This window comes from Arachis ipaensis, chromosome B5, assembly GCF_059453495.1.
Source record: "Arachis ipaensis isolate K30076 ecotype BB chromosome B5, ASM5945349v1, whole genome shotgun sequence".
In the NCBI taxonomy this organism is placed as follows: domain Eukaryota; kingdom Viridiplantae; phylum Streptophyta; class Magnoliopsida; order Fabales; family Fabaceae; genus Arachis; species Arachis ipaensis.
In genome coordinates this window covers 140870342-140880088 of record NC_142440.1, presented here as the reverse complement: position 1 = coordinate 140880088, position 9747 = coordinate 140870342, and the positions used below count along the sequence as shown (strand labels likewise).

General features: G+C 36.1%; 1 non-coding gene across 1 annotated transcript; it reads right to left on the bottom strand.

The window, feature by feature from the left end:
• Positions 1 to 9428: 9428 nt before the first annotated feature.
• Positions 9429 to 9536, bottom strand: LOC148565989 (small nucleolar RNA R71). Its single transcript, XR_015884256.1, has one exon. It is a non-coding gene; the product is annotated as a small nucleolar RNA R71 (small nucleolar RNA).
• Positions 9537 to 9747: the final 211 nt, after the last annotated feature.

Genomic DNA, 9747 nt, shown 5'->3' with positions numbered 1-9747 from the left:
TGCTCCTTTCTGGCTTTGGTTTCTGGTGTCCAGCATGTCGTGAGGCTGATTTGCTTTAGGAAAACCCTCTTTCTTTTGTAATCTACTCCTTTGACTTGCCTGATTGATGTTTTCTTTATTTTCTTCTCTTGCCTGATCTTTCTCCACTCCTTGTAGAGTATCAAATTTGGTATTGAAGTTGTCTTTTTTATTCTCCCCATTTATATTTTCTGATCCTTGTTTGTATCTTCTTGGAGGCTTTTTGACAACCATCAACAGGCCATAAGGACTTTTCTCATAAATATCTGATTTTATTCCTGAAATTTTTGCCCCAGGTTGTTGTTTGTTACTATTATTAGTAATACTATCATCTGATTCTGTTAATTCCTGAAGATCTGTAATATTAATATCTTTCCTGATTTGGTCACCCTAAACTTCCCGAGTTGTCTGGTTCTGATCTACGGCTACGCCGTTGGTGTTCTGGCCAGTCTGATGTGTTGTTGCTGCCTGATTCTAGTTGTTTTCCGTAGCATTCTTCGCTGTTTCAGGAAATACATCACGCTTGTGTCCATATCTTCCACATTTGAAGCAGATTTGGTGAAGGCCTTTGTATTCAAGCCGGAATTCCTTTTTTAAAGCTGTGAATGTTGGCACCAATTTTTTTTCTCAAATAAATTTCCATGCAAATATGAACAAATTTAGCCCTTGAATATATAGATGTGTGCTCATTCGCTTTTAACATCGTTCCAAATATTTTTTCTACTTTTCATAGAAAATACCTATTATACAATTCTACTAGAAGGTTAGGTATTCTTACTCAGACTGCCACTTTTTGGACCTCACACTTTTGAAAAATAAATAGGGTCTCCATCTTTGCACCAAAATGTAGTGATCAGCAATCATCTAGGAACCCTCGAATAAGGCATGAGAATAATCCTCTTGGCTCGAGAAACGAACTAGAAAGTATCTCCCCACAAAATTCATTACTCGAATCGCTTCTTTCTTCGTCCATCTCCTATTTATCCATCTCTTCATTGTTTGAAGATTTAGATTTTTTTTCTAGAGGTTTGGTGACGAGTGCTTGCTTCCACGGCCTACACCATTCATCGTATTCGTCTAGAGAGACATCTATGACTAGATTTGGAGTGAAGGGAGTCTGATGGCTCTCCATATTCTCCATGGGATCCTCATCGAAGATATAATCTTCAGTGACCATCTCTACAATCTCATACGGGTTCATCTTATCCAAACCATCTATTTTAAGTAATTACTAACATTATATTTTTCTAATTATTTGTTTGTCTTATTTATTATTTATGCTTTCAATCAATTATATTAATAAACAAATAAACTAAATAAACTCCAGTTATACTTGGACTATTCAACAATTTAACATAATCTTTTTAATTTGGGATTAACTACTAATGATAGAAAATAAAAAAATTTGGAATAATCCAATATTATGAACGTTAATTATTATTGTGAAATAACCTAAAATTTTAATGTAATTTATTTTTAAAGAAATAATCAAGTATTATTGTTAATTATGAAATAACCTAAAATCATAATGCATTTTGTTTTTAAAGAAACAATCATCCATTAATATCTATAAATAGAAACTATCGTCAAAATACTTTGATTAAAGATATGAGGGGTTAATTACTATTCATTATTAATAATATATCGATTATATCAAAAAGTAAAAATATAATTATCCGAATTTACACCATTAGAAGAATTACCATCATGAGTAAAATTTTGTCAAAAAAAAGAAGAATAAAATTGCATACATAGTGAATTTAAAAAATAAATATAGTTAAATATATAATTATGCTTTTTTAATAAATAGTAAAAAATTAAATATCATAAACTATATTCTTTCAAAGGTAACCCTTTTAAGTTGTTATGTTTTGTATGGTTTATTTGTATATCATTTAAATTGACATTATTTTTAATTATAATAATCATTTATCTTTAATAATTATTGTTAGAATTTAATAATTTTTCATACCTTGCAATAATTATCTATAAAAAAACATATATATCCTGAAAAAATTATTAAATAAATTTATTCTTTTTGCCTTATTTTCACATTAAAAAAATTTTTGTTCTGTCTTTTTTAATTGTTATTATGTTTTTAGAATTGTTAAATAATATTAAAAAAATTCTTTAAAAATAAAAATAGCAATGACACCTTGAATAATTAATTCAATAGAATTAAATTTAAACGAATAAGATGATTCAGTTAATTATACAAATAATAACATATTTATAAATATTAATAATAAAAATAGTCTCACTACTATAAATTATCAATACAATAATTATATGAAAAAATAACTAATTACATAATTGTATAATTTTTAAGATCCTATATTGTAACACCCTAACTACCAAAGCTCACGCTTCCGGCTGCGCAACTCTGATAGCTCGGACATTACGACGACTTTTATACTATTTAATACTAAAATATGAGCCTGTTTGAAACTTTAAACCGCAATACCGCTCCCAAAAATACTTTTGTTATACAACATACATCCGTACATACAATACACTTACAACAACTCACAAAGAGTACATCCATGTATATACATATATATATAATATTACAAGCATTAACTAATACAATTCCTATCCCTCTTACAGAATATATCAAGATAAAGGCGAGGGTACAATAAACCATAACTAAAATAATAGAGAGTATCTCAACAACAACTAAATAAACTCTTCGTAACTTCTACGCCCATATCCTGAAAGGGGAAAAATGTAGGGGGTGAAAACATCATCCTCGAAAGGGTTCTCAGTAGAGGGTTTTTGGGAATTACTGTAATAGGATACGTGAAGATAACCGCACCAGTGATTCATAACCGTCTTATGCCTCTTTTCAAAAACAACGGTTTACAATAAAAGTAAAGTCGGAAATCTTTTCTGAAAGAAGAACCGTTCAATTCTCAAAAACTCAAAAGCCTTTCAAAAAGGTTTAACCATGTTGAACCAAAATAGCCTTTCATATCTTTCCAAATCAGAAACACAAAACCGAAACCAACCATCGGCCCATCTCAATTCAACCACGGCCCTAGGCCCAAACAATCCAACCATCAACCAAATCACCACAATCCACCAGAGTCCCAGATGCAAACACAGATAAGAAGTTCAAGCACAAACAAACAGTAATTACAAGTAGAACAGTTAGCAATTAATCACATAGGCAAGCCAAGTATAATATGCACACCCAAACAATGTCACATAAATGCATATGATGCATGCCTGTCCCTAGTGGCTGATGATATCATCTGTCGATTATAGAGCCAACCCGACAAGTCCTGGTAGCTAACCATTGGACTGTCCCTCTGTCGTGTCTCCCCAACTCGAGTTATACTCAATATAAGCTTGATCATAATCATGATCCATATCCATCACCCTCACTAGTGAATATTTATCCATCACCATCACTAGTGAATATTTATCCATCACCATCACTGGTGAATATTTATGGGGGTGAGCTCGTCCGGGAATTTCATAGTGCCCGGCCACCCTGACGACATAGGGAAACTCAAATCTCCGATAGTGAAAGTGCAAATCACAATTATCAATATCTCAGCATATATGTTTTCATTCTCAGCCATGGATCAACATCCATGTCAGCCATCCGGCTCTCGGTTCAATCCAGAACCAGCCAATATTCATAATCATACACAGCCATTCCGGCTCACAACAAAACAGCACTTCCACATTCAAAATCATCAAATTCATGAAATCAGCATTTAAGCCATAAATCATTTTCTGAATTCATTTCATTTTGAAATCAAGTTTCAACCCTTTTCAGCCTTGGCTTTAGAAATCTCGTTTCTCAAATCATCTCAGGCTCATAAGCCAACTTTACTCAAAGTGAGTTCCCTTTTTAAAACAAAGCCACTCTCGACATTCTCTTTCCAAAACTTCCAAAACCATGGAAAGTTAAAGATTTATTTCAAAGTATTCAAAATCACCCACCCAACAATGGGATTTTATATTCAAAGGTTTCTCGGCAGAGTCCCAAGTCTTTAGGGGAGAATAACATAACTCATTTCGCCAAATTCATTTAAAATCATTAAAACATTGGCTTTCCGATTTGAGTAATAAAATAGGATCTAAGCCAAACCGAGTCACGTAATCATTTACTTCTTTCAAAGCCGTTTCCTTTACTTAGGCAAAAACCAACTTCAACCCCATGATAAATTCTAAAGCGTTTCAACTGTCCAAAATTGCCTTAGTCTTGCAAGAATTCAGAATTCAAAGAGTACTTAAACCTTTCTCAAAACATTTCAAAATGAAACTTGTCAATAGAGATTCAGGTTCTCTCAAAGTCATTGAAACTTCTTTAATTGAAACCCCCAAGTCAAATTCAAAGGCATAAACCCTTTTCACATTCAAATAGCTTTAAAACACAAGTTTCATATAAATAACTTTCTCCTGAAAGAGATACAATGCATTTCCTAAGAAGCAAGACTAAATCACAATTTCTTCTTTACTAACTCATTTCGAAAGCATGAATCATCTTTTTCTTGATAATTCAATTAAAATAGTAGAAGTCTTTAACTCATCATTTGCCAAACAACATTTCAATAAAGACTTGGATTTTATAGAAATTTCGGTAGCACCTCCCCTAAAACTTGGACTTTGCCACCCGGTTCGGGTCCCAACTAAACCGTTTCACAATCCTTTTCAACAGCCCAAATTTCAAAATCAGTCCAAGGCAAGCCAAAATCCAACAGTTATCTCAATTCCATATTTCAAGAAAACCGTTTCAACATCAAATCATTATCAGCCGAATAAACTCATTTCTAAAGCTTTAAAGAAACGGTTCAGCAACAATCATTTATCAAAATCCAGATCATTTAAAACCAGCCAGGCTGAAATCAAGAGTGTATTCTATTTTACACATTCTCAAGAAAATCCATTCAATTCAAATCAATTTCCAACGGATTCAACTCAATCTCAAAGCTTTAAAAGAATCAGTTTCAAAAGCATTTCGTTTCACAAAGCCACCCAACAGTCGAGTCAAACAAACACCCACAATCATACAAAACAACCAAACAATACATAGGACTGATACAATCACCAAATACACATCCTCACATCAGTACCCATATGTAATAATTCCAATATACAAAATATAGTTTTCGGAAAGTGCTCCTACCTCAAAACGCGAATCCATAACCCAAACGCGTCACAGGAACCTTCTATCTCAAACCGAAATCACCAACAACCACAACCTCGGCTCCAAGCCACTCCTGCGGTAACCACAGCAACACTAATCGCGACATATAACAATAGAAACTCAATCTTATAGCAATTGATGCCGCAAAACCTTAGTGTATGAAGCCAGAATAGTAACTAGAGAGCTTTCAAATCGAAAACGCTTACCGAATAAAGAAGGAACAGTTGAACCGACACAACGGCGGTCTCCGAACCGGCTCGGTGGCAGCCCGGCAGCCACCTCAAGCGGCAGCGGCGACAAATTCCAATCACAATGACTGAAACCAACAGGCAGTGACCATAGTAACCTCGGAATTCAAAAAGGACAGGAACCTCAAATAAAACCCTTGCCGGAAGAGTTCTCTAGCGACGGCAGTGAGGTTCTCCGACGACAGAGGCTCAGCCTGAAGTTCCGGCGGTGGTCCCGGAAGTCAAAGAACTACTCCTTGCGGTCAGAAACATAGAGGCGCAGCTCCCTTCTTCAGCAGCGGCACCTGTGGCGGTCTGAACCCTCTTCTGACTGCGGTTCAGCTTACCATCACCAGCAACGGCAACTACCATCAGCAGCGGTGAACGGCAGTAGCTCCGGTATGGTTCCGACGGCCACAACAACTCCGGCGGCCGTACGCGACGGGCGACAACCACTGCAGCATCTGGTTGGGCAGCGACAGCTTCTGACGGCAATGGAAGCTCCGGCGGCGTCGCGGGTGGCCTTCCCTACTCTCTCCTGTAAGGCCGTCTCTCTCTCTCTCTCTCCTCGGGTGTCTCCGACAACAACGGTGCGAACGTCGGCGACCACCGTGGCTGCGAGCGGCTCCTTCGACGGCAAGGAACACGGACCCAATGACGACGGCAATCGGTAGCTCTTTCCCCCTTTTCCGCGGCACTTCTCAATCTGTCTCTCTCTCTGTTTCGTGCGGTGTCGGCGGAAGCTCGACGGGATGGCAGCGGCGCGAGCTTGGCGGTGGCAAGATGGGACGGCATCATTGAGCAGGACGGCGGCGCGATGGCGGCAGTGAGACCAGCACGCCGGCGCAAGTCTTCCTCTCCTTCTTCCTTAATCCGCGGCCCCTTCCCCTTACCCCCATTCTTCTTTCTTTTTTTGTTCTTTCAGAGGAAAAAGGAAAGTTTGTGTGTGTGTGCTGCCGCTGCTGGGTGTTTGGGGGGAAAGGCTCGGTGGCTATTAGGGAAATATGGTAATTTCAAATAAAATTGGGTATAATATAGTAATTGAAACCCAAATTAAATCCAACACTATTGTACATAGAAAATACTATTTGCTCATCAATCTTACAAATTATTTTTAATAAAATGCCCAAATCCAATAATTAGAAATAATATAATTAAATCATTTATTTTTCAAAGCAGCAGTATTAATATTTAAAATATTACTTATCTAATCCAAATCATATAAAATCCTTATTATTTCATAACTATCAACCTTATACTTTAAATATAGAAAATAATCCAATGATTATAAAATTGGATAATAATCATAACTTATCTCAAGTTCAATAAATCAAAACTTGCCTTAATTATCTTTAATAAAATAATTTCTGAAATTAAGGCTATAAATAACTATATGATTTGAGACTTGATCATAAAAAGACTTTTCAAAGATTCTGGGTCTTACATATATAGTTGAATCTAATGGACAAATAAAAAATATCTATATGATAATGTCTTAATATTTTAGTATATTATAAATCATATTATAAATTTATATATCATATTATAATTTTAAGTCAACTCTTTAAACACATTATAACATAAACCATCTAAAAAGATACACCAAATTAACAAATATCACATGGGTCACACACAACATATATACACTCTAAATTATTACGATATTTCAAATAAAAAGAGTATCAATACAGCGAAATTAATGAATATAATTAAAATTAGGGATGACAAAACTCTTCGAGACGCAGGGATACCTGCGGGTACTGCCTCGAATGGAGATCCGACTGTGGGAAATTTTCTCCGCAGAGATGGGGACAGGGGACAAAATTTTCCCGATGCAGGCGCGAAGACCTGAGCGGGGATCCCTGCCCCATCTCCGCTAATCCCCGAAGTTCATAAATTTACTGAATTGTCGTTAATAGTATATTTCTCATATATGTTTTTTAGTAATTTCACACACACACACACACACACACACACACATATAGATATATATAAACCCAAAACTCCTAATCCTAATTTGCATAACCCTTCTTCAATTCAGAGATCCCTAACGCTGTCCATACTCCATCCAACCTCTCTGTAGCCACCCCCTCGCCACTCTCCCTTCTCACCGCATCGTCACACCTCACCGTGCCATCACCCTCATCGTGTCGTGCTCTCTATTTGTGACGTTCCTTTCTGTAACTCTGCCATCGTGTCCATTCTCCTCTCTGTTGCCGTGTTTCCCACCTCGTCCACTGCTCTGTCCTCTAGCTCGCCATTGCATTCCACCACTACGTCATTTTGAAAGAAGTCATCATCTTGTCGTCTAGATTTTTTGTATAAAATATTACTGTTTTTGTATATGATGGATACTTGCAGCTCTATTCATATGAAAATTAATAATTAGTTAGAACTATCAGATAGATGGAGAATGGGGATGGGGAAGGGGAGCAATATTCCCCGACGGCGGGAAACGGGGACGGGTACGAGGAGCAAATCTGGGGGTGGGGATGGAGAGCAAGGAGGCATCCCCCGCCCCCGCCCTATCCCATTGACACCCCTAATTAAAATAAAGAGCAACAAAGAGACACACGAAAAAAATAATAATAAAGAGAATCAATAAAAATATTAAAATATAAACTACATACACGAACAATGTATATATTAATTGTGAATCACAAAAAAAAAGACAATATATATATATATATTTAAAAGAGTATGCACCTAATAATAAGAAATTAAAATAAACAAAAAATTTAAAAAATATAAAAAAATAAAATTTATAAATAAAGATAAAGAAAAATAAATAAATAAATTACGAAAATTGTATCCTAAACGAGAGAGAGAGAGGGGGGGAGAGGGAGGGAGGGAGGGAGGGAGGGAGGGAGGAAGAGAGAGAGAGAGAAAAAAGAGCGAATGAGTAAAAAATATTTGATCTTGTATAAATAGATGGTATTAAGAAAAATAAACTAATTAAATTAAGGGGCCTGCTACACATACAAGCAATTAAGGCCTACAAGCCTTACAAGTTGGCCCAGCCCAGAAACTTATCTTTTCAAAATTGGTTTTCAAAATTTGTTTCAACTAACTAACTAACTTTTTGTTTGTTTCTTAACTTTTTCAAAACTACCTAACTAACCCTCTCTCTCTAAATTTCGAAAATATCTTCCCTCTTTTTCAAAATTTCTTTTTAATTAACTAATTATTTTTATTTTTTATTTTTGATTTCAAAAATTTTCGAAAATTACTAACAATTTTTCAAAAACAATTTTCAAAAATCACTAACTCCTTTTCAAAATTAATTTTCGAAAATTCCCTCCTTCTCTCTCATATTATTTTATTTATTTATTCATCCACTAACATCTCTTCTTCACATCATCACCAAATTCGAACCCCCTCCTCTATCTGTGTTCGAATTTCTTCTTCTTCTTTTCTACTAACAATAAGGAACCTCTTTACTGTGACATAGAGGATTTCTCTTCTTTTCTTTTTCTCTCCTCTTTCTTATGAGCAGGGATAGAGAAAAAGGCATTCTTGTTGAAGCTGATCCAGAACCTGAAAGGACTCTGAAGAGAAAATTAAGAGAAGCTAAATTACAACAATCCAGAGACAACTTGATTGAAAATTTCGAACAAGTAAAGGAGATGGCAGCCGAACCCAACAACAATGCAAGGAGAATGCTTGGTGACTTTACTGCACCTAATTCCAATTTACATGGAAGAAACATCTCCATTCCTGCCATTGGAGCAAACAACTTTGAGCTGAAACCTCAATTAGTTTCTCTGATGCAGCAGAACTGCAAGTTTCATGGACTTCCATCTGAAGATCCTTTTCAGTTCTTAACTGAATTCTTGCAGATATGTGATACTGTTAAGACTAATGGAGTAGATCCTGAAGTCTACAGGCTCATGCTTTTCCCTTTTGCTGTAAGAGACAGAGCTAGATTATGGTTGGATTCTCAACCCAAAGACAGCCTGAACTCTTGGGATAAGCTGGTCACGACTTTCTTAGCCAAGTACTTTCCTCCTCAAAAGCTGAGCAAGCTTAGAGCTGATGTTCAAACCTTCAGACAGAAAGAAGGTGAATCCCTCTATGAAGCTTGGGAAAGATACAAACAGTTGACCAAAAAGTGTCCTTCTGACATGCTTTCAGAATGGACCATCCTGGATATATTCTATGATGGTTTATCTGAGCTATCAAAGATGTCACTGGACACCTCTGCAGGTGGATCCATTCACCTAAAGAAAACGCCTGCAGAAGCTCAAGAACTCATTGACATGGTTGCTAATAACCAGTTCATGTACACTTCTGAAAGGAATCTTGTGAGCAATGGGACGCCTATGAAGAATGGAGTTCTTG